Here is a 26,135-nt window from a genome sequence, read left to right as displayed (position 1 = left end):
AACAGCCTATCACAGCAACACTGTTCCAAGCTTATTATGAGTGTCATTTGCAAAGGTGGGGCCCTTCAGAGAGAAATCTCTGTTTTATTAGCATAAAGAAGTCTAAAGAGCACTGGCCAGGGCCAAGAGGCCCTCCATGGTCCCAGGGATCACTGTTGATTTATGAGCTCCCACACATTCACCTATGACACCACAATTCATTCCTGTGTAAAAGACTCTATTAATATACCACCCAAGTGTAAGGTCAGAAAATACCAAATGGAATACAATTTCTTAAGCCAGGTAGGGAGAATAAGTAGTTGTATAAAAAGCCCCAATGCCAAAATAAATTAAGCCAGAGAACTAATCTGAAGAGGAGAAGTAACCAAATGAACAAAGTGGGAAACACTAGTGTGCATTTTTTTTTTTTTTTTTTTGCGGTATGCGGGCCTCTTACCGTTGTGGCCTCTCCCGTTGCGGAGCACAAGCTCCGGACGCGCAGGCTCAGCGGCCATGACTCACAGGCCCGGCTCACGGGCCCAGCCACTCCACGGCACGTGGGATCTTCCCGGACTGGGGCACGAACCCGTGTCCCCTGCATCGGCAGGCGGACTCTCAACCACTGCGCCACCAGGGAAGCCCCTAGTGTGCATTTTTAAAGTGTCGGTTCCCAGGTGCCTGCAGATCAGACCCCACGCTTGGTCAGAGGCATCCACCAGCACAGTGGGGAGGAAAGAGCATGAACTCTGGGAGCAGGAGCCCAAGGTGCTAAATGCTGTTCCTCCGTTTTGAAGCCATAGGACCTCAGGCAAATTACTTAACCATTTTGAACCTTATCTAAAATTTCTGAATGGCTTCCCAGGGTTGGGAGAATTAAATTAAAACATCTACCTCCTGGCACAGAGTAGGCATTTACACTGCCAGCTTGAAGATGCACCCCACACCCACCCTATGGACACATGGAGCCTTTATACACATTAATCTCCTCAGTTAAGCTCCAGGCAAACCCTGCCAGCTTGGTCTTCTGGTCTGGGAGACCTTTGTCCCTGTGTGCACGTCTACTTCCATCCATTTTATATAGCCTTTAAAGTCTAGTTTCCTGAGTTTTCGTGGGGACAAACAACCAGTCCTTTGTACCAGAGTTCCCCAACCCCAGGGCTGCAGACTGGTACCGGTCCGTGGCGTGTTAGGAACCGGGCCACAGAGCAGGAGGTGAGCAGCTGTCTAGCAAGTGAAGCTTTATCTGCCGCTCCCCATTGCTCTCATTACCACCTGAACCAACGCCCCCGCCCCCGCCGCCAGTCCGTGGAAAAATTGTCTTCCACGAAACCAGTCCCTGGTGCCAAAAAGGTTGGGGATCTCTGCTTTATACCATCTATGTCTTTACACTTTGGTATAAAGCAAAGACTTTGAATCTACCTCAGGATTACTATACATATTTGTTTAACTTTTTACCATTTACTTTTTTGTGTTGTGGCAAAATCACCTTGACTATATATAGTGTTTATGTGTTGTGTGTGTATCATAAATATATATATTTAAGCTTTGTTTATTGTTGCGCTTAGGAAGAAACACTGTTATGTGGGAAGCTAATACTTTTCCCTTTTTTGAAAAACAGGTTAAGAGAATTGTTGTTCAAGAAATTGAGAAGTGTTTGAGGGAGGGAAGGACTGGGAGTGTGGGATTAGCATAGGTAAACTATTATACGTAGGATGGATAAACAACAAGGTCCTACTGTATAGCACAGAGAACTGTATTCAATCTCCTGTGATAAACCATAATGGAAAAGAATATTAAAAAAAAGAATGCTTCTGTGTAGAACTGAGTCACTCTGCTGTGCAGCGGAGATGGGCACAACGTTGTAAATCAACTCTACTTCAATAAAAAAAATTAAAAAACAAAGAAATTGAAGTGTTGACAATTAGGATTTTCGTTCCTTTAGAGTTTCAGTTTCAGAAGGTAAGCACCTTTGGTTTAGCTGTTGCCAGCAAGCCTCCTCTTATGTGTTGCATAGTGTTACAGGTGAATTGGAGCAAGTGAAAGTCTGTGTATCCCTCATGCCATTCAAAGTCCTTGTGCAGAAGAGGGGAGAAAGAAACAGTATTTGAGGAGGAAGAGGTAAAATGTCTAATTCTCCATATAAAAGCCCTAATATCTGCCTTTAAACTTCAAAATAGCTTCTGTCTAGAGCCCTATCTTCTCACTCACCACTTTTTCTCAGAGAAACAGCTACTCCTTCTCTAGATCAGAATGAATGCTGCTGCCTGTTCCGAGAATCCATTCACTCCTAGCCCTCACAGGACTATTTTTCTTGAATTTTTTACAAATGTTTGAGTAGAAGATAGGAGATCCCTTCCAAATATGACTTTCTATGACTCCATGGACTTGTGACATCAATTATGGCCCCTCCAGCCAGTATCTTAATTCTCTTCCACTTCACTAACTCCTTTCTCTCTGATGTCTCCAAACTGGTGCCTTTAAATTAACAAAACCCACTGTGTTGTTAAGAGGCACTCAAGGCTTAAGGCTCCACAGCAAAATTCACCTTGAATGAAACTTTCTTGCTTTGGTCATCTGACTTCCTTAGGTAGACAAAGAATAGTCCAGGTGCCTTGGGCACTCAAAGAATGTCAGATTTGTTCCACCAGGGCCTATTCTAAATCCTACACAGAGTGGTGAGAAATACTAAATCTATTACTCCTTAAGTCTGGCCAAGATCCACCACCCCAGCACCACCATCCTCACCTCCATCACCACCTGTTCCCCATGGTTCTTAGGGAGCAATGGGTAGCAATTACATTTGCTTATTTTTTACTGTAACTTTCAAGTCTGTCTCTGTAAAGGCCTCTCAGTTACAGACAGAAAGATTTGCTTCTGGTTTACCCCATCCACATGCCAAATCCCTGGTATGATTAAAAACGGCCTCAGGTATAATAGGAGCATTTTTCTTAACAATACTCCTATACCACTAATGGCACCGAATTTTTTTTTAACATCTTTATTGGAGTATAACTGCTTTACAATTGTGTGGTAGTTTCTGCTGTGTAACAGAGTGAATCAGCTATACATATACATATATCCCCATATCTCCTCCCTCTTGTGTCTCCCTCCCACCCTCCCTATCCCACCCCTCTAGACGGTCACAAAGCACCGAGGTGATCTCCCTGTGCTATGTGGCTGCTTCCCACTAGCTATCTATCTTACATTTGGTAGTGTATACAAGTCCATGCCGCTCTCCTCATCCAAGCTTACCCTTCCTCCTCCCCGTGTCCTCAAGTCCATTCTCTACATCTGCGACTTTATTCCTGTCCTGCCCCTAGGTTCTTCAGAACCATTTTTTTAAATTCCATATATATGTTTTAGAACATGGTATTTGTTTTTCTCTTTCTGACTTACTTCACTCTGTATGACAGACTCTAGGTCCATCCACCTCACTACAAATAACTCAATTTCGTTTCTTTTTATGACTGAGTAATATTCCATTGTATATATGTGCCACATCTTCTTTATCCATTCATCTGTCAATGGACACTTAGGTTGTTTCCATGTCCTGGCTATTGTAAATAGAGCTGCAATGAACATTGTGGTACATGACTCTTTTTGAATTATGGTTTTCAAAGGATATATGCCCAGTAGTGGGCTTTCTGGGTCATATGGTAGTTCTATTTTTAGTCTTTTAAGGAACCTCCATACTGTTCGCCATAGTGGCTGTATCAATTTACATTCCCACCAATAGTACAAGAGGGTTCCCTTTTCTCCACACTCCTTTTCTCTCCAGAATTTATTGTTTGTAGATTTTTTGATGATGGCCATTCTGACTGGTGTGAGGTGATACCACATTGTAGTTTTGATGTGCATTTCTCTAATGATTAGTGATGTTGAGCATCCTTTCATGTGTTTGTTGGCAATCTGTATATCTTCTTTGGAGAAATGTCTGTTTAGGACTTCTCCCCATTTTTGGATTGGGTTGTTTGTTTTAGTGATATTGAGCTGCATGAGCTGCTTATAAATTTTGGAGATTAATCCTTTGTCAGTTGCTTCATTTGCAAATATTTTCTCCCATTCTGAGGGTTGTCTTTTCGTCTTGTTTATGGTTTCCTTTGCTGTGCAAAAGGAAAGTTTTTAAGTTTCAAAACTTTTAAGTTTCATTAGGTCTCATTTGTTTAGTTTTGTTTTTATTTCCATTTCTCTAGGAGGTGGGTCAAAAAGGATCTTGCTGTGATTTATGTCATAGAGTGTTCTGCCTATGTTTTCCTCTAAGAGTTTGATAGTTTCTGGTCTTACATTTAGGTCTTTAATCCATTTTGAGTTTATTTTTGTGTATGGTGTTAGGAAGTATTCTAATTTCATTCTTTTACATGTAGCTGTCCAGTTTTCCCAGCACCACTTATTGAAGAGGCTGTCTTTTCTCCATTGTATATTCTTGCCTCCTTTATCAAAGGTAAGGTGACCATACGTGCATGGGTTTATCTCTGGGCTTTCTATCCTGTTCCACTGATCTATATTTCTGTTTGTGTGCCAGTACCATACTGTCTTGATTACTGTAGCTTTGTAGTATAGTCTGAAGTCAGGGAGCCTGATTCCTCTAGCTCTGTTTTTCTTTTGCAAGATTGCTTTGGTTATTCGGGGTCTTTTGTGTTTCCATACAAATTGTGCGATTTTTTGTTCTAGTTCTGTGAAAAATGCCATTGGTAGTTTGATAGGGATTGCGTTGAATCTGTAGATTGCTTTGGGTAGTAGAGTCATTTTCACAATGTTGATTCTTCCAATCCAAGAACATGGTATATCTCTCCATCTGTTTGTATCATCTTTAATTTCTTTCATCAGTGTCTTATAGTTTTCTGCATACAGGTCTTTTGTCTACTTAGGTAAGTTTATTCCTAGGTATTTTATTCTTTTTGTTGCAGTGGTAAATAGGACTGTTTCCTTAATTTTTTTACAGATTTTTCATCATTAGTGTATAGGAATGCAAGAGATTTCTGTGCATTAATTTTGTATCCTGCTACTTTACCAGATTCACTGATTAGTTCTAGTAGTTTTCTGGTAGCATCTTTAGGATTCTCTATGTATAGTAGCATGTCATCTGCAAACACTGACAGCTTTAGTTCTTCTTTTCCTATCTGGATTCCTTTTCTTTTTCTTCTCTGATTGCTGTGGCTAAAACTTCAAAAACTGTGATGAATAATATTGGTGAGAGTGGACAACCTTGTCATGTTCCTGATCTTAGAGGAAATGGTTTCAGTTTTTCAACACTGAGAATGATGTTGGCTGTGGGTTTATCATATATGGCCTTTATTATGTTGAGGTAAGTTCCCTCTATGCCTACATTCTGGAGGATTTTTATCATAAATGGGTGCTGAATTTTGTCAAAAACTTTTTCTGCATCTACTGAGATGATCATATGGTTTTTCTCCTTCAATTTGTTAATATGGTTTATCACACTGATTGATTTGCATATATTGAAGAGTCCTTGCATTTCTGGGATAAACCCCACTTGATCATGGTGTATGATCCTTTTAATGTGCTGTTGGATTCTGATTGCTAGTATTTTGTTGAGGATTTTGGCATCTATGTTCATCAGTGATATTGGCCTGTAGTTTTCTTTTTTTTTTTTTTTTTTTTTTTTGTGGCACGCAGGCCTCTCACCGCTGCGGCCTCTCCCGTTGCAGAGCACAGGCTCCGGATGCGCAGGCCCAGCGGCCATGGCTCACGGGCCCAGCCGCTCCGTGGCATGCGGGATCCTCTCGGACCGGGGCACGAACCTGTGTCCCCTGCATTGGCAGGCAGACTCTCAACCACTGTGCCACCAGGAAGCCCTGGCCTGTAGTTTTCTTTTTCTGTGACATCTTTGTCTGATTTTGGTATCAGGGTGATGGTGGCCTTGTAGAATGTGTTTGGGAGTGTTCCTCCCTCTGCTATATTTTTGAAGAGTTTGAGAAGGACAGGTGTTAGCTCTTATCTAAATGTTTGATAGAATTTGCCTGTGAAGCCATCTGGTCCTGGGCTTTTGTTTGTTGGAAGATTTTTCATCACAGTCTCAATTTCAGTGCTTGTGATTGGTCTGTTCATGCTTTCTATTTCTTCCTAGTTCTGTCTCACAATGTTGTGCTTTTCTAAGAATTTGTCCATTTCTTCCAGGTTGTGATGGCACAGAATTTTAATCCCTACTGGTTCCTCTTTGCAATTCTTACCCTTAAGATTTAATGATAAAATTCAACCCCTCTCATTGTGACCCTTAACCTCAGTCTCCTGGTTTTTCCCACCCCCAGCTGCCCTAAGTGATCATCTTGACTCCCTTGCTTCTGGCTCCTGCCACTGAACTTCATTATAGAGCCAGCAGTTCTGGCCTTAGTTTTTCACTCAGTCATTATTCAGTCAGTCCGTAATTATTTACTGAGCACCTACTCTATACAAGGCACAGTTTTAGGTGCTGGGAATGCAGAGATTATAAAAACAAATCAGGTTCCTACTTTTACGTTGCATCTGAGCCCCTTGAGCAGGATGGGAGAGGTGATGGTTGCTGTCTCAGAAGTCCTTCCTGGGGCAGGAATGGGCTGAGGGGGGACCCAAGCACTCTCTACCTTGAAAGAGACGTGTCTCCCTGGCCAGAAAACCATCCTGCATGCTCTCTATCAGCTTCCTCACCATCCAGTCTCCCCTTAATCTCCTCCAAATCGGCTCTATCCTTATGGAAACCATAATTCTTAGGTCACTAAAGACCTATGACTATGTTCAACATTTTTTTCTGTAGTTCATGTACTCAACTGCACATGACTTCTGTATTTCTGTTAGTAATGAAGACTCAAAAACACAGTAAGCTTTTAGTTGTCCTCCGTCTTTTCCTCCTATGATTATGGACCTATCAATCATTCTTTATAATTTTTCTCATACCTGGACCTTTTTTCCCCATTCCAATTGCCATCAGGCTTGCATTACCTTGTGCTAGAGATACTCTCCTAACCAACATATCCTCCTAGCCAATATTCCTAACTTCTGTGTTGTTTCTTTTCAAATCACCCTCCACACATCTTAAAACACTGCTTTCATGATGTCGTACCTCAGTTTAGATCCTTCAATGGCTCCCCATTGCCAACAGCAAGAGTCCCCAACCTGTGGCTCATGAAGAACATAAAGAAGGGTTTTCAGAAACAATAACTAAATTAAAATTTTTTCATAATTTATAAGGCCCAATGCCTTGTGGGTCATAAAGTCTAAAGAAGGGTGGTAGTTTTATAAGGCCCAATGCCTTGTGGGTCATAAAGTCTAAAGAAGGGTGGCAGTTATTACATAGTGGTTAGATCATAGATTCAAGTCTAGGCTCCACAGCTATAGGAATCCAGTTAAGTTAATTTGCCTATATGTACCTCAGTTTCCTCATCTGAAGAATGAAGAGAACAATACCTAGTTCACAATATAATTAAAAGATAAAATTAGATCACTCATATAAAGTGCTCTGCATAGCACCTAGTACAAAAATGATACTCAAAAACTTACAAATTAAAAATATTTGTGGAAGTTCTGATAATCTTAGCATGGTTATCAGTGACAGGTATGGGGTACAGGTGGCAGCATTGTCCAGGTCTCCAAAGAGATGTGGTCAGACCTTGCAAGGATCTTGCAAGGGACCAGAGCCCATCAGCCTGACCACCCAGCTGGCCCAGCCCTGGCCCTAACTGGTTTGTTCCTCTGTACTGCTAGTCACCAGCCCATCCCCAAGGAAGGAAGGAACCCACCTTCCAGTCACCCCATTTCACTCTTTCCCTTGTCCTTACCAAGCAGACAGAGCTCCCCGTTTTTCTTCCATGCATCCTTTCATTTCCCATTTTCTTCCCTCATCTTCTGAAAAATCCATATTTACCTTATTCCTCCTCCAACTATTCCAGAAAAGCTAAATGAGACTGCAAGGTAGCATACGATAGACCATGCCAGACTTCTGCCCTAAAGTAAGTTCTATTTACATTAAACATGTAATCAATATGGTTAATCAGAAGAGTTCTGAGCAGCTAGAAGCAGCTCCTCCTTAGGAAAGAAGAGAAATCTTAACCTTAATAATGAAAGGGGCCATGCTAATTCAATCTAATAAATATTGATTTAGCACCCAGAAGTTCCAGTCATGATAGTTTGAGCCCTTTCTGTCTAGCTTTGTCCTAGCATTGTCTCAGGCATTGCAATAGTTAGTTTATGTCTCTGTCTCCATTACAGCTTCTCAAAGGTCCTGCCAAGTCTTGCTCAACCTACTATCTCCAGCCCAGTGTACAGTGCCTGGCATATCACAAGGAAATGAGTGAGAGAAGAGAGGGAAAAGGAAAGAATGGGGGAGAGAAAAAGGAAAGAAGGAGCAAGGAGAGAGAGGAGAAGAAACCAACTTGTAGAGTAGCAAAATCAGATAAGTGTTCTAATCCTTATCTGAGTAAACATGGACAAGTGACTTAATCTAAGCCTCAGTTGCCTCATCTGTAAAATGGTGGTAGGTTAATAATACGCACCTTAAGGGCTACTGTGAGGTTTTAAAAGGATAAATATAACGAAAGTAACAGATGCAAAGACTGAGGCATAGTAAGTGACTGATAAATAATAACAATTACTATTGCAAGTGAATAAAATTTTTTGTAAAATGGAATTAAGTCACTGCCTGTATCATAAATGGAGGTGAGAAGGTCTTGGCCTGGGACCCTCAAGTCTGTCCTCTGGTTTGGCCAGCCTTTTCTGGACCTTTGTTGTTGGAGAGCTATTTTGCCTACATAGCTTTCACTTAAATGGGGCTCTAAATCAAACTGTCCTCTGCCACTATTCTTCCCTGTGCTTCTGATTATAATCATGCTGCCTGCTATTAGTACAGGGATGTTTAAAACTCCTATAAAACAAGAGCTAATTGCTGATCTGCTTAATTAAAGTGAGCCTTTTGTTGTCACATTTACAAAGATAAATGAAATAATCAGCTCTGGACTAATGAGAGATAATTAGATTATGCAGCCGCAATAAATAAAGACCAAAATGCTCCTGATTGTCCCTGTATGTCACAAAGAAGGACCATGGTGAGCCTTAAAGAAATACATGTTAGTGATGTTTTATTTGAACAACAGTGAGTGATTGTGGAATCCAGCTCCCCAACTCTATTATATATTCAGATTTGCAACAATCAATACAGAACGTATCGGTGACTTCCTTGCTGGGACATTACCAATTCTTTACAAGTAGTCCTAATTTTTTAAATAGATAATAATTTTTTAAATAATGTAAAAGTAAATATAATTTAACTCCATATAATTTATTAATGAAGGGTATTTATTAATGGAGTATTAACTATCAATGTTTTACAAAATGTAATAAAGACACTAAACCCTGCTTTCTTATCTCATAATAATCTATTCAATTATTTTACTAAAAATATTGCATTAGGTATAAAAATAAAACTGATCCAATATCAATGTAGCTGACAGTAAGCAAATTAATTTATTCCTGTGTGTCAAAGCCTAAACTGCCCTAAGTCACTTCTTCTGGCCTAGCCTTAAAAAGTCAACTCTGGTCCCCCAAAACACACAGAAAGAGAAAGAGAGAGAGAGAGAGAGAGAGAGAGAGAGAATCTTAGTCCCTATAGCCAAAGGAGACCAAAGCTCTTTCACACATGAATTGATTGATATGAAGGTGAAGATAAAATTTTTACTTTGCTCAGATAAAATAAAGACTGATTGCCCAAGACTGATAACATATCAAACAGACATCCCCTCCCCCAATGACAGAGATTACTACGCCTGGAAAAATACCTGCTAAACGAGTAGTTTCGTAAAAATATATATATTTAGGAAAGGATATAGGGTTTCTAACTTTTTATTTTACTGATTAAGAATTTAAAAGAAAAATCTGTCCTCACCATCATTTTATTGTCAAAAAATAGAAAAAAAACTGTAGTCTTGGAATAAAGGGCAAGGCTTTAAATGGAATGAAAGAAGCTTTATTAAGAAAATTCCTTATTTATTCTCATTTTTATTTTTCTCATTTTTAAAATTTTATTTTTCTATTTGTCCTTATTTTTCTCATTTTATCTGCATCAATGGAAGATCCATCTTAGACTGACACCCCTCCAAAGTTCAGACTTTAGCAACCACAGAGCTAAGCTATTCTGTTCCAGGTATCAACACAGCTCCCTAGAACCTAGGAGCTGAGGATTTTTAAAGTCAATATTCTAAAGCATTTTGTAAAATTAAAGGTTCATTTGAAATAAGAATAAAGAAACCAAAGCTTTCCATGTGCACGAGCCCACAGCAGCCCCTTCTGGTCCAGCACGTGGCTGACCAGGGTTGTGATGTCTGAGGAGCAGGGCCAGCATCCAAAAGAGGTTCCCCTAACCCCTACCCTGAGCAGTACTGCCTACAGAGTCTCCTGACAGTAAGGCCAACTGTTTTCTAAGAAACTGAGAAATTTCAGATATAATCTGCTTTTCAAAGCATTTCCTAATTTATGCTCTTCGTAAATGCGAATTTTTTAGAAATAAAATTAAAGAAGAAGCTTGTCATGGTGCATGGGAAAAAGCCAGAACCCCTGGCTTTATTTCCAATTCTACCACCATTGTATTCAATCAGTCTCTGAGTCTTGGTCCCTCCTAACATGGAGATGAGACCTACCTCACAGGGCCACTGAGACAATGACCAGGCAAGCTGAGAGGTAGAGGACAGCACCATGGGGATCTTCAACTCATTTCTGATTCCAGTCTTAGGTTGCTGGATCTAGAATCTGAATAATGTGTTTAAGGCTATACTGAATCTTAAGTCTTAAATGCAACGTCAACTTATGCAAAATTCTACCCATAATATGCTCACAGAGCCTAGATAAGTTGGCCCTGTCTTCACTCTTGAAATAATATATTCTGGCTGTCCCTGAAAACCAAGGCATGGATACAGGGGGGAGGGAAAGAAAGGCAGTCATAGATCAAGTGTCTCAAATGTCAATAAATGGCAAAGGAGAGTTATGGAGCACATAAGAGAAGGAGGAGGTTCAGAATATAGAGCTTGGGATGCCCTCTGACCCCACTCAAGAGAGGCCCAGTAATAAATCCAGTGGTGAGGGACATCTTTAGATATTGGAGCCATCCGGGAAAGCCACAGAGAATTTTCCAGCATCATAAACAGTTTGGAAAGAAAAAGATCTAATTTGGGAAGACAGGACAGAATGGTGAAAAAGGGAGAAGCTTTTGGTAAGATTTTTTGTTGTTGTTTTGTTGCTATTGTTGTTGCTGCTGTTGTTATTTTATCTGAAAATTTTTATACCAATAGGTAGGGCATTTGGAAAATCCTCAGTCGCAGGCATTCCCTAAGTTAGGAATCTGAGGTAATAAGAGGTGCTCTTTGCTAGGCCATGTTAAGCTGACTGCTACCTTAAGAATGCAATGCTGATATCCAGCCACCCTGGCCACAGTTGGGGTCTAGGCAGCTTCATTCAAAATCACAGGACAGACTTGCCTTCCTACACTCCTAGATTCCACAGTAAGGGTATTAATCAGAGTAAGTAATAGTAGCTGCTGTAATAATCCCCAAACTTCAACTGTTTAACATAATAATAGATGATGCCTCTTTCATGCCTAGTCCATTGCAGTTCAGTTGGATGGGTAAGGGAAGGGTGCTTCATGTAGTTAGTCAGAGATCCAGGCTCCTTCAGTCTAGACCTCAGGATTCCGTGATGGATGCTCTACATTCAAAAGAAGGAGAATGGAGGCCTCCCTGGTGGCGCAGTGGTTGAGAGTCCGCCTGCCGATGCAGGGGATACGGGTTCGTGCCCCGGTCTGGGAGGATCCCATATGCCGCGGGGCGGCTGGGCCCGTGAGCCATGGCCGCGGAGCCTGCGCGTCCGGAGCCTGTGCTCCGCAACGGGGGAGGCCACAACAGTGAGAGGCCCGCATACCACAAAAAAAAAAAAAAAAAAAAAAAGAAGGAGAATGGGAGAGATCTGGTGGAGTTTTAGAGGCCAGGCCTGGAAATGGTGCACATCATACACACCCATATTCCATCAGGCAGAATACAGTCACACAACCTCACTCAAAGCAAGAGAACACGTAGCCTTCCTATATGAACCCATGGCTTTGTCTCTGTGAAAGTCCAAAGAGGAAGATCAGGAGAAGGGACAAGAAACATGGAAAAGCAACTTCTGTACTTAGGTATAGTAGGTATAGCACTCCTTAGTGGGAGAACATTATTTCTTGTAGTCCTTAGAATCCTTTCTGCATTAAGCAATTCTGTTTCCCATAGATCTCCTTGAAGTTAAAAATGCTAAATGGAAGGATATTAAATTTGGGATTGAAATGACTAAAATAAGGATGAAAAATGCATCTATCTCATTGGGTTATTATAAGGCTTAAACAAATAATACATATAAAGTGTTTAGCACAGTTCCCGGCACAGCATAAGCAACTGTTAGATATTGGCTATTAGTGTGTTATGAAATCACTTTTACATATGAGAAAACTGAAGTTCTCAGAAGTAAAGTGACTTTCCCAAGCTCATAAAGCTATCATAGCATGCAAACTTTCCCACTACTAATCTTTATCCTATGGCTTTGATCCAAAATTTTGTATTGAGAGCAACACAACAGAATCTTCTAGTAAATATTGTGACAATAGGAGAACACAGTCTTCCCATTTGCTCTTTAAAAGACTGTAATATTATCTCCTTCCCTAAATCCCTTGTTTGTCCATACTAACTCCAGGGCAACTACATTTTGGCTTCCTGAAGCAGACTTTCTCCATGGAATTATCAATTCCCTAGTCTCCCACATGGACCAAATTAACACTGCTTAGTGCTAGGGAGATCGCATTCCCTTCTGATATTGAAACCCATAATTTCTGATCAATTAGAGGCTGGTTATAAAAACAATCAATTGATATTTAACTCACTGAGTCAGTAATCATTTCAATTTCACTTTGGAGTCTCCCACAGCAAATGATTTGCTATAGTATTTTGAAATGTACAACAGGCCTTTAAAAAAGCAAAACAACTAATAGGCTTTTTTCCCTCTATTTCAGAGAATGTGGTGTTTATTTCCATTCTTAGCATTTAAAATTTGAAATTATTGAACAGAAGAAAGTGCAGTGATTGCTACCTCAAGTTCAGTTATAAAGAAGTATGTTCCAGAGAATTATGTGCATTTTATTCTGAAACTCTGGTATTGTCTGGAACTTGGATGATGTAGTAACCTCTACAGTAATACCATGACAGTTTGTCTATAAAATAAGAACGTGCACCATCATTCAGGAAACTTTTACTCTGCACATTTTCACTATACTCATTTACTCTGTACAAAAACTTTATGATGTGGATATTTTATTCTCATTTTCCAGAGGAGTTCTTGGAAACTCAGTGAGGTTAAAGTGCCCAAGGCGGTTGAGCAGCAGCTCAGGGACTCATGCATGGGTCAGTCTGATTCTAAAGGGTCTGTCAGTCACACTTGGCCCCCCAGTCTCTATAGACGGGACCATCTGTAGGCCTGTCCCTGCCTGAAATTCTAATATCAGTTCTTTCCCTCCTTGCAGCAGCCCACTGTCATACAAAGTCCTTCACAGGCTTTGGAACTAGACAGATATTGGCTCAAATGTCTACTCTGACTCCTTAGCTGGTGTGTGACCTGAGACCATTTGACCTTTGTTTCCTCTTTTGCAAAAAAGAGATATGTTAGAATATTTAAATAATGTTAGAATATTTTGTTGGTATTTTGGCCAAAGCACAGGCAGCCTCTTGGGAGGCAGATGGTATGGTGGTAAGACTGCCAATCACCTGAAATCAAATCACCTAGGTTTGAATATTGACTCTACCCTAATACTCCTGTGAACCTGGACAAGTCATTTGAAACTTTAGTTTTCTCATCTAAAAATGGGGGATATTAATAAAGCTACTTCTCAGGATTAATGATGTGAGTATAAATACATTAAAAGATTGAAATACTTAGTATAGTGCCAGGTACATAATAAGTGCTCAATGTGCTACTATTATCCCTTCAGTTTTTCAGAAATACTTGCTTTTGCCTGATAACAGAGTTCCCTGACATGGCCTAAAATGCCTGCCTGGACTTTCTCCTAGAATCTCTCCTACTGAGAAACTACATGGGCCTCTGCATCCATTGTAATCCTGCCCTGCTTCCCTGTCCTAGTCTGGTTTCTTATGGCCTCTCCACCACTGCTCTACCCTTAGCCATGAACTTAGTCACATCAAGAAAAAAGAATCAGACCGGTTGTGACTTACTTACACAACCAAGGAGACCTCCATGAGGCCACATACTTATTAAGCTTGTCCCCTCACTGATCAAACACATTTACCTGGAAGGACAAGCACACAACAAGAACACGAGAAACACATCTTTAGGCTTCCACAGCTTCCTGGGCATACTGCTCTTCACATCTGGGGCTGCTGAGGCTGAGTTCTTTTCTTCTCCATGCTGATAACTGATCACATTCCATGATACATGGAAGTGTAGCTTTCCATTTTCAACAACTAAGTCATGCCTCCTCTTTGGTCTCCATTGCACAGTGCGGTATAAGACACAACTCCTGAACCCCCTCAGCAGTGCTCCACAGAACAGTGAACACAGAGTGGATGGTTAATAAATACTGTTCGTTGTATTGCTAAGCATATGCTCCACAAGAAATATGGCTGTAAGTAGCATAACATTGCTATGGTGCAAATTCATTAAGGGTTAAATAAAATAGCCTTGCTTGACCCTCGATACCGTTGGTTTCCAGAATACTACATTCTTGGTTTTCCTCCTACCCACTGGTGGCTCCTTTTCAGTTCTCCCCAAATTTTTAATGCTAAAGTGACCCTGTTCTTTTCTACTCTTTATCCGCCCTCACTTCCTTTTTGTATCATCAGCTCCCACGTCTTTACACACTATTTGCCAACAACTGCCAGACCTCCTCTGAATTCCACACTCAGTGATCAACCGCCTATTGGAGCTAACAGATATTTCAAAATCAAAACGTCTAAAAACAATTATTGATAAGTCCTCTTCTACCTTAATCAGTGTCTACTGCATTCACTCCTTGGCATCATGCTGGACCCCTCTCCTTCTCTCACACCCCACATCCAGTTTGTCAGAAAATTCTGTTGGCTTCACAGTACATCCAGAATATGGCTACTCCTAACACCTCACCTTAGGGGACACTATCATCTTTCCTGAATTACTGTAATAACCCTCTAACTGCTTCTATTCTTGTCCCCAGCAGTCTATTCTCAACACAGCAACCAGAAAGAGATCATGTCACTAGTCTGCTCAAAACCCTCTAATGAATCCTTATTTCACTCAGAGTAAAAACTGTCTTTAAAATGGTTTACAAGACCCTGAATGATTTGGGCCGAGTTATTCCTCTGACCTCATCTCCTACTACAGCCCCATCCATTCACTCCACTATAGCCACAGGGGTCTCCTTGCTATTTCCTAAACATAGGAGGCATGCCTCCCCACCCAGGGCCTTTGCGCTGGCTGTTCCTTCCGCCTGGCATGCTCCTTACCCAGATATCCACATGGCCACCTAACTCCCACACCCCCTCAAGTATTTATTGCCTGTCTCCCTGAGGTCTAAGCTCTGTTCAGGCAAAGGTACTTGTTGGTTTTGTTCACTGTTCTATTCCTGATGCCTGAAACACTATCTGGCACATAGAAAGTTCTCCATAAGTATTTGCTGAGCTAATTGGGTGATTAATTTGGAAAGTGCAGTCTCATGCCTTGACTTATGAACCAATTTTAGAATCTGACTCATAACTATTGTAGACAGTAGCCAGCCGACTTGCTCGTTTTTCTTCAAAAGCAGAACATTCCACTTATGATATAGATACTCTAAATACGGTCCTAGGAAGCATTTTACAAGATTGGTACTTGATCAACAGCATGAATTACACAGAACAGAAGGTGAAAATTATAGTACATTTTTAAATTTTTACTCAAATATACACCCAGGTACACAATTACTTTCTGTAGTTTTATTTCATCTCATTAATACTTTGGATTCTTTTCTTTAATCACCTGGAAAAGCAGCATGACACAGAAGTTAAAAGAAAGGCCTGTGTACCCATATTGCGTGGGCTTAAATCTCCACTCCACTGCTTACCACTATGGCTGTCACTTAACCTCTCTGGACCTTCCATTGGAGGCATTCGAGTTTAAAGGTTGATATTAAAAATTTCTGACATGTGGTTCTCCAAGCCAGTTTGCACAGTTCTAGAGACAGGAAGTTCATTACTTGAGGTAGTCTGCTTCTTTGCTGAGCTGCATCATGTGTTACTAAGTTCTATATACAATATTGGACTAAAAAGCCAGTTTCCCATTATGTCCAAGCATTCATCCTAAAGTTGGCTCTTTCAGCACTGGGAAATACAAATGTCCTCTTCCACATAAGCTTCCAAATAACTTTTTTTAAAACCTCTGGGCCTCCCTGGTGGCGCAGTGGTTGAGAGTCCGCCTACCGATGCAGGGGATACGGGTTCGTGCCCCGGTCTGGGAGGATCCCATATGCCGCGGAGCGGCTGGGCCCGTGAGCCATGGCCGCTGGGCCTGCGCATCCGGAGCCTGTGCTCCGCAACGGGAGAGGCCACAACAGTGAGAGGCCCGCGTACCGCAAAAAGAAAAAAAAAAAAAAAAAAACCTCTGTTATCTGCCTGCCGGTTTTGAGCAAAATAATTGTTCTGTCCTAGGGCTTCCCTGGTGGTGCAGTGGTTAAGAATCTGCCTGCCAATGCAGGGGACACGGGTTTGAGCCCTGGTCCGGGAAGATCCCACATGCAGCAGAGCAACTAAGCCCGTGAGCCGCAACTACTAAGCCTGCGCTCTAGAGCCCGTGAGCCACAACTACTGAGCCCACGTGCCACAACTAATGAAGCTTGCGCCCCGCAACAAGAGAAGCCACTGCAACGAGAGGCCTGCGCACCACAAGGAAGAGTAGCCTCCGCTTGCTGCAACCAGAAAAAAGCCTGCGTGCAGCAACAAAGACCCAATGCAGCCAAAAATAACTAACTAAATAAATTAATTAAAATAAAATAAAATAATTTTTATGTCCTCCTTGTTCACAAATGCTTTGGGATCCAGAAGCTGTTTATTGTATATTAGTATGTTCCAGGCTTTGTACCCATGTTACACCAGGTTAATATTACCTGCGCCCCTCACTGTCTGCACTGGAGCAGGAACCAACTCAATGCTTGTACTTAATGAGGTAACACCTTCTCTCTCTGCTCACAAGTAAACTGTTTAGACAGGCAGTTCATTTGGGGCTCCTTTCCTCACAGAGATATTTTCCTTCACACACCCTCTTTCCATATCTTCTCTTTCTTAACCACTTGGTAATGATGTCTATAACAATTAGGGGTCTTCTAACTCTAGAACCTTATCATTCTAAATAATATGCAAATAAACTTTATCCTCAGCCAGCTTAATAGTTCAATCAGCAATTATTTTTAATCTCTCTATATGTAATTTCAAAAAGAAGTTATATATTGTCCCACTCCTGAAGTTTTGGCACTCTCTTTTATTTTTCACATCTGACTCACTGCAAAAATATCTTTTGGCAGCATTCACAGAAATTTGTCAGTGAGGCTCAGTTAAGAGAATTTCAGTATGGGCCCCAGCAGACTTCTCAACCAGCTTGTCCACATGTTCTGGGTAGCAGAGGCAGTTTGGCTTGGTGGAAAAAGCACAAGGACTCCAGGAGCCAGACTGCCTGGCTTCAAATCCAGCTCCAGCTTGGAAGAAATGGGAAAATTCAGGCAAACTATTTAACTTCTCTGGCCCCATTTCTTCAGTTAAAATGGAGATAATAACAGCACCTACTACAAAGATCTGTTGGGAAGATTAAATGAGTTACTACATATAAAGCCCTTAGAACAATGCTGGGAACATATCAAAGCCTCAGTAAATGTTTGCTACCATACACAGAAGCCACTGTCCTGGCTGTCACTGGGAGAGAGAAGAGAAATTTAAGCATGATCTCCATCCACATGAAATGTGACTGCTTTTGAAGGAAAGAGAAAAAAAATGAGAAAATACAGATAATATTTAAAGGACATGTTAATAAGAACAAACCACTTTTGGAATCACTGTCATAAATGTCTACCATCTAGACCTCCCCACTAGATATCTATATGACATCTTGAACTTAGCTGGTCCAAAACATCTCTTCCCAGTGAATGAAGTCAATCTCATGTGCTTATTCAACAAGCACCTATTGAGTCACTATTATGAGTCAAACACCTTCAAGGCATATGGGAAACTTGAAGTTCTCCTTAACCTTTCCCTCTCCCTTAGCTTCTATATCTAATCAGACACCAAATTTTGCCCTCCTTATCCCAATCACTGATTTAAATTCGTCCCCTTCTTGCCATGCCCAATGCCACAGTATCATTTCTCTGCAGGTCTATATCATCCAGTCCCTGACACTATCCTCTCCTGCTCCAACCTCTGCTCCTCATTGCTGTCTGAAGTGTAATCCTAAAATAACATAATAATCATCTCCTTTTAAGAAACTTCTAATAAAAAAGAATGAAATTCTGCCATTTGCAACAACATCGATGGACCTATAGAGTATTAATCTTAGTGAAATAAGTCAGACAGAGACTCTCTGTGTTATCACTTATTTGTGGAATCTAAACAATGAAATAAATGAACATATAAAACAAAGCAGAAATAGACTTATGGATACAAAGAACAAACTAGTGGTTACCAGTGGGGAGAGGAAAGAGGGGAGGAGCAAGATAGGGGTAGGGGGTTAAGAGACTAAAAACTACTATGTATAAAATAAATAAGCAACACAGATATAATGTACAGCACAGAGAAATATAGTCATTATTTTGTAATAACTTTAAATGGAGTAAAATCTATAAAAATATTGAATCACTATGTTGTACACCTGACATTAATATAATATTGTATATCAACTATACTTCAATTTAAAAATTTAAAAATAAAAATAAAAGACTTCCAGTGACTACTTACAGGTAAATTCTTTAGCTTGGCTTACAAATTATTTGACTACCTGACTCCAACTTTCTTCTCCAGTGCCATCTCTTGCCAGTCACCTCAACACAACCTCTACACAACAACACTGAACTTTTCCTTGTGCCATACCAGACCCTTGAGTGAATCCACACCATTGCACATGTCATCCCTGTTTCCATCCATGACAAACACCTACTCATCCTGTAAGCCTCAGTCCAAATGACTTCTTTGCAATGAAGGCTTTTCCAGTGGCTAGTAGCACTTTTCCCTGTCTTCTAACTATACTTTAGTCTCACTTATTTACTTAATTAATGAAATATCATAAGCAAATTACCTAGTATTAGGTTTGTTACAAAATAAATGCAACATAAAAGGTAGCAATTATTATTATTAATTATTCCTGTTGTATAGAAACCAAGTGTGGTTCTGCAGGAAATGGACATAGATATGAAAGAACAAACATTTTTTGAAAGAATGAATGAATGAAGCAAGCTGAGACATCTCACTATAAAAAGTATAAAATAGGGAGATTACCTTTTTTAATATGTTGCATAGAGGAAGGGAGTAAATATTTATACCAAAATCTTTGGCTAATATAGTTACTATAGTTAGACATGAAAGTTAGCTCTGAGCTTCCAGAAGGAAACTAAAAGGAAAAGGACAAACAGTTCTCATCATCTGACGAAAGAAAGTATACCACTTGATCGATAAATACAAACATTTTCCTGGAGGAGTCTTCTATGTGCATATTGCATAACACTGAATAATATGGTATTTTCTTCTGTCATTTAAAAAACACAGAAATAGTCTTTCATGGGCTTCCCTGGTGGCGCAGTGGTTGAGAGTCCGCCTGCCGATGCAGGGGACACGGGTTCGTGCCCCGATCCCGGAAGATCCCACATGCCGCGGAGCGGCTGGGCCCGCGAGCCATGGCCGCGGAGCCTGTGTGTCCGGAGCCTGTGCTCCGCAACGGGAGAGGCCACAGCAGTGAGAGGCCCGCGTACAGCAAAAAAAAAAAAAAAAAAAAAAAGAAATAGTCTTTCCTTTGGATTTTTAATCAATCCTCAATAAAATAAAATCCAAGAGCAGTACCAATTAAATTCTAGGCAGAAGCAGTTGGTGAAAGACAGGAGCCTCTGTGGGATTGGAAGGAAGCGATGGACAAGGTTTGCCTCAGGGAGAGACAGTCAATGCCCTGGGTGAGAGCTGGGTGCTGAATGCTGCTGGTGTAGTATCAGGCACAAGAAGGTGGCCTCATCGAGGTCCCCCCAAGCTGGATCATGCTAACAGCTAGATAACACACAGAGTGGGGAAAGGAGGCATTTTCAGCAAAGGGTCTTAAAACAATAATGAGAAGTTACAGGTACAGTCAGATGAACCCTTGGATATAGAGGGTTGACTGTACTAAGCCACAAGGAACTTGAGCATCTGCAGATTTTGGTATCTGCGTGGAGTCCTGGAACCAGTCCCCCATGGATACTGAGGGACATAATTTAAGGGACTCTTTTCAGTGACATTATTTGGTGTTGCAAGAACTAAAGATTAGAATGAGCTATAGACATATAAATTGGTCAAACATGTGTTTCTGGGAGGCCTCAGTAATAAAATAATCCAGCTCTGTCAAGATAATATCTGGGAGAATGGATAGATATTATCAGGCTAGAATCACTGGATGAGAAATACCTGGCCAGCCTCATTTGTGAACACTCCCTGCCTCCTCTGATGCTCCAAAAATACAGTCACCATTCTCATCTATGTGTTTTGTATGCACGTTTCCCCTCCCTTCCCCCTTTAGCCCCTACTCAACTCTTCACCCTCAGCTCTGGGTATCACCTTCAGGTGGCCTTTCCTTCCTCCCTCATCCTAGGCTGCCAGGTGCTACTCCCCAGAGGCCTCCTGTCACCATAACCACGTGTACATTCCTCGTTATTTCTGTCTTTCTCGTGAGCTCCTCTAGGGAAGGTACCAAGACTTAGTCAACTCTGTTTCCCCAGCACAGTGCTTGACACAGAATAATCAACCATTATATGTCAACAGTAGGAAGGAAGGGAGTTTGGGAATTACCTCAGATGATTCCCATAGGGCCAATGAGGGTAATACAGAGTAGAAGGGTGTTTATGGGGAAGAATAACAACAATGTCGGCATTTGACTTGGTAAGTGTGCATCACTGGAATAGCTAGTGAAGGTTGAGAGAGAAATGTGGGCATTAACAACGCAGATTGAACATCATCTGCCAGAAAGTAGTAGCTGAAACACTGAGAGAAGATGAATTTTCTTTTCAATTGCACCCAAATGAGCAATTATCCTTTGACTAAGATCTTTCCATCTTTTTCTCCCTCATTTGGGAACAATTACCATAGAATCAGGGTTAAATTCAACTTCTCAGCTTCATTTGAGTAGGATTCAAGGGCCTCCTCCAGAGCGTGTTAATCACCAACTCAGTCCCCTCTGCTCCAGGAAACTCGCTGACCCTCTGAGCATATCTGGCCAATCACCCCCTCGATGGTATTACTGAAGCAACATCTCTCTGATGGAATCTTTGAGGAGCCTTAACTTCAGTGCCCATCTGCCTCATCCTCGGCTAACTCCCTCAAGGCCCAAACTCAAAAGCACAGAAGGCTCGGGCTTCCCTGGTAGCGCAGTGGTTGAGAGTCCACCTGCCGATGCAGGGGACATGGGTTCGTGGCCCGGTCCGGGAAGATTCCACATGGCGCGGAGCGGCTGGGCCCATGAGCCATGGCTGCTGAGCCTGCGCGTCCGGAGCCTGTGCTCCACAACGGGAGAGGCCACAACAGTGAGAGGCCCGCACACCAAAAAAAAAAAAAAAAAAAAAAAAAGCACAGAAGGCTCTTCTAAATCCTTTGCTGAGTGAGTACACGTCTTGTCTAATCAATCAGAATGCAGAACCCTTGAAAATGGAAGCTATACTCTTTGCTCCTTCTTTGTCCCCACTATCTCTAGATGTAATAGTTCTGTACATTCAGACAATTAATGTTTAGGATATTGGTGGAAGGGAGACAGCTTATTATCGAACTCCTGAGGCAGCTTCCAGATTATTGTTTCTCTGCCAAATATCAGTAACTTCTCTTCTGCTAAAGCCAGCACTATCCACTTCTCTCTCTCCATCCTGGAAGCTTCAGGATGGTGACTGTATCTTCTTCCTTATGATTCTAGCTCTGCTCTCATAATTCTCTGCATCTTTCTTGATGGCTTCAGCATCCACATAGGTGACCCTGGCTCACAGCAATTTGATTACTCCCATTTGAACCAACGTCAATTCTGTGTCATTGAAGCTGCCAATAGGCAAATCTAAACATCATAACTTAACCCTACTAACTAACCTGTACTTTTCAAAAGCCCGAAATGTCACATGGTCTCCCCCTCACCCCACCATGTAGTCATCCCCCTCTCTCTCAGTGAACCTGCTTGTCCCTCTCATTGGTCATTGCCACCACAGCTCTTAGAGAGTCTTTCCATTCTTTATACAATGAGAGTGATAAAGCTTGCAGTGGTGTCGAGAAGATGAAAAGAGATAATTTAGGGATGTCCCAGCCCATAGTATGAGTTGCTAAAGTAAGCTCTTCTTCCCTCCCCCTTTCCCTCTAGGAATAAGGAGCTCATGCTTCCTGAAGACATCATTCTAACTTTCAGCCTCTTTGACTAGTCTAGAAACTCCACCCTCTTTCTCAATCAAAATCTGTCTCCCAGAGCTTCCCATCCGGTGCACACTGCTCAGCTGTCTGGAGCACTAAGAATGACCTTCTCCCCCCAGGTCAGCCTGCCAGCAATCCTCAGACAACTCACACAGCCACTAGAGTCTTTTCTTCTCCAGGCTGACCACCTTGACTCCTCTTGCCTTTAAACCCACCACCACATAATGGCCATCTTAGACTCCTAACACCTTCCAGTATCCTACACAATAAGCAGAAACTTCTGCCAGAACACTGGTCCCATTCAAAATTCCCGGGACTACAACGTGAACATTTTCCAGGGCTGACAGTCTGTCCTGCTCCAAAATGGTTGAAAAATAAGTCTTCCTCATGGCTTTGCTTATAAATCAAACTCTACAAGGGAGGAAAAGAAGAAAAAATAAAAAACTAACTCCCCAGACTGCAAGAAATGGTAATGACAAGTGAATGGGGATTTTTTTTAAAGAGTCTTGAATCCTGAGGGCTTGTCTTGTTCTTTTAACTAGAAAGTTTGAGTCTTGATCCATTAATCCAGAGCTAATAAATGGCTGGTGGCAATTTGCCAGTTTGAACTCACAAGTGTGAGCTTATTCATTATTAGGAAGTAGCGATCTCTGTAGGGAAATGCTTGCAAACAGGATTAACAGAGCAAGGGGAGGGCAAAGCCTTTGGTGAAAAATGTGCCCATTGCTAATCAATGGCCAACAGCTTGCTGCTGCAATGAGTTGCAGAAGCAGTCATAGCTCAGTGATCTGTGTGTCCATCATTTGCCAGAGCAGGGAGTGGACTTTATGCACTGGCTAAGTCGGGATTTCCAAAACTTTTCTACCAAAGCTCCCCTGATAGCAGTAGCCAGTAAGCTCGTGTCCCTACAGGGTTCAGAAACTGAACCAGAAAACCCAAAATTTAGTCGAAGTCTCCTGTTTATTCTTCAATATTCATGTAAATTGGCATCTTAATACTATTCCCACACAAGTTTTAATATAAAAAGAACAGGCTCCCCCACATCTCAATGTAATTCTCTGAGCCCCCAGACCACAGACCATGCCCCCAGGGCTTCATGTCCTCCTGTCTGAGAGAGGGAGCTAGTCCCTACTCCAAGGAAGGAGCCACACGCCCCCAGCAGCCTGCATGATACAGGCTCAGAGGTCTCATGGCCACTTCAGTGGTCATTCCTTACCCAGATCTACAGGCTTATTGATTGCAGAAGGAATTATAACAGAGAAGGTATAGCACAGTAAGACCTCAGTATTGAAGACAGATAGACAGCTCCACAGTCTTGTAATGTACAACCAGAGCCTACCTAACCTCTCCAAGCCTGTTTCCTCACCTGTAGAGCAGTTATCTACTGCTTAGGTTGTGCTGAGAACTAAATCAGAGGATGTGAGTAAAGTGCTTAGCACAGTAAGTAAACATGAATGTTTGTTATCATTACACTGGTGGTATCAACAGACACCTAGAAGTCTCCACAAATCCTGACTTTGTTGCTAAAGAGAATCCTGGAAATAAGAGTCTGAAGACCTGGAATCAAGTCTTGATTCATTAGTTAATGATGTAGCCTTAAATGACTGATTTGGACCGATCCCAGGCTTCCACATCTATGAAAATGGGAACATGATACCTGCTCATAGATCATCCAATATCATTGTGAAAATTACATGAAATGGTATATGCATGATGTATTTGAGAATATTTGGTAAAAATACCAAATATGAGCTAAAACCCACCTTTCTCTTCTTCAAACGTACACAGCTCTCTGGTGTTAACTATTTAAGAGGCTTTGGTGCATAGGAGAAACAAGGAAAAAATGTGAATAAAGCTATAATGTGAGCAATGGAGATGATCTCTGACAACTGTGAGCTTTTTCTCCCAGAGCTATATAGAACAATAATAATAAATGACAATACACATTGTATTGCATGTGTGATGCCTACCATATCAGACATTATGTTGAATACTTTACCTACAATCTCTTGTTTAATCTACATAAACTATATACAATTATTATGCTCCATTTACAACTAAAGAACTGAAATTCAAAGTAGGTAAGAAACCTGACCAGATTGGTATGGTTGGGATTGGAACCAAGTCTGGGTAACTCCAAACTTGAGCTCTTAGAATCTGAGCTTGTAACTGTTATGCTCTTCTATCCCACCTTTCAAATGTACCAAAGACCTGCTAATTTACTAATCCAGAGTGAAAGGAGCCTATTATGGAATTCTTGCTTGAGGCTCTTCTAAGATTATTGGCTGATCCTAGCTGCACTTGGCCAATCACAGGCTGAGGCTATGATTTTAGAGTTAACAATTAGTGATGTCAGAGAAGGGGTGGGACTCCAGTTCCTTGCCTTCCCCTTCCTTCTGAGGACCAGCAGGTCTGAGATGCTGTGGGTTTGGAGATACAATGTCTAGGATTCGAATTCCAGCTCTACTGATAACCCACGCTGTGTCTCTGGGAAAGTTACTTAACCTCTCTGAGAGTACACATAAACTTCTACCATATGCGAAAAAAAAATTATAATCTATACTTTGCAAAGACAGCTGGGAGGAATAGCAGGGATTGTATAAACTGTCTAATACAGAGGAGGTGGCTCAAATATAGAGAAGGTAGTTATTATTATTATTTTTATAATGAGGTAAAAGTCTTTCATAAAGAAAACCAAAATAAGTTTTCAGATGTCACATTATTTGAAATTTAAAATCTCAAATACCCTTTTATATCTTTCCAAAGCATTAAGCAAATGTAAGCAACTGTTCAATAATTTATATCAGTTCACAAATGGTCTCAATCTAAAAGATTTTACATCTTCTTTCTAATCAAAAACTACCCTGAAGTGGTTAAATTCTGACAGGGAGAAGAAATCCATGTGGGTTAGCAGAACAATCTCCTGGGAGCATTAAAATGACTCTTGAATAATTTTCAAACCTAATTGTATTTGCACTTCCTACTGCTCTAAAGCCAAATCAAAATTCATTGGCAAACAAGCAAAATCCTGCCAGGATCTCATGATTTATCATGTGAAATTTCATCATGCATAGCAAGTAGCAAGGTAACGTGGGTTTAAGAGACGTGTGTTCAAAATTCCTGATGATTTGTTTATTCCCTCTGAGAAAGATGGACCAGGGAGAGTCAATCATTGGGCCTCCTGGACTTGTAATAAGCTTATAATAGGCAGGCATGATTTGATCAGGAAAAATCACTACAGAGCTCCTAAAGACAAAAGGGAAGTGGTACAGGACAGTGTGCTGATTTGGCTTCCTCAGGGGGCAGTATTCATGGCTGACTCCTGAAAATCAGGAAGAAGAATTAATTCAAGGAGGAACTGTAAAGTGGCCCCAGGGTCCATGACTATTCTTTCTGTCTCCCACACAGCCTACCTTTGTTGCATAGTAGCTTCCTGGCATTGCCAGAAGAGTGGGTGAGAAGCTGGGAGGGAGGCCGAGAGGGAACTCAGATGGCTACACTGATCACAGAAGCAGCTACCATGCACAGTGGTCCCACATG

The sequence above is a fragment of the Mesoplodon mirus genome (assembly GCF_964341445.2).
Source record: "Mesoplodon mirus genome assembly, chromosome: 4".
NCBI classification, from domain to species: Eukaryota; Metazoa; Chordata; class Mammalia; order Artiodactyla; family Ziphiidae; genus Mesoplodon; species Mesoplodon mirus.
The sequence above is the reverse complement of the archived record's forward strand: the minus strand, read 5'-3'. Positions refer to the sequence as shown.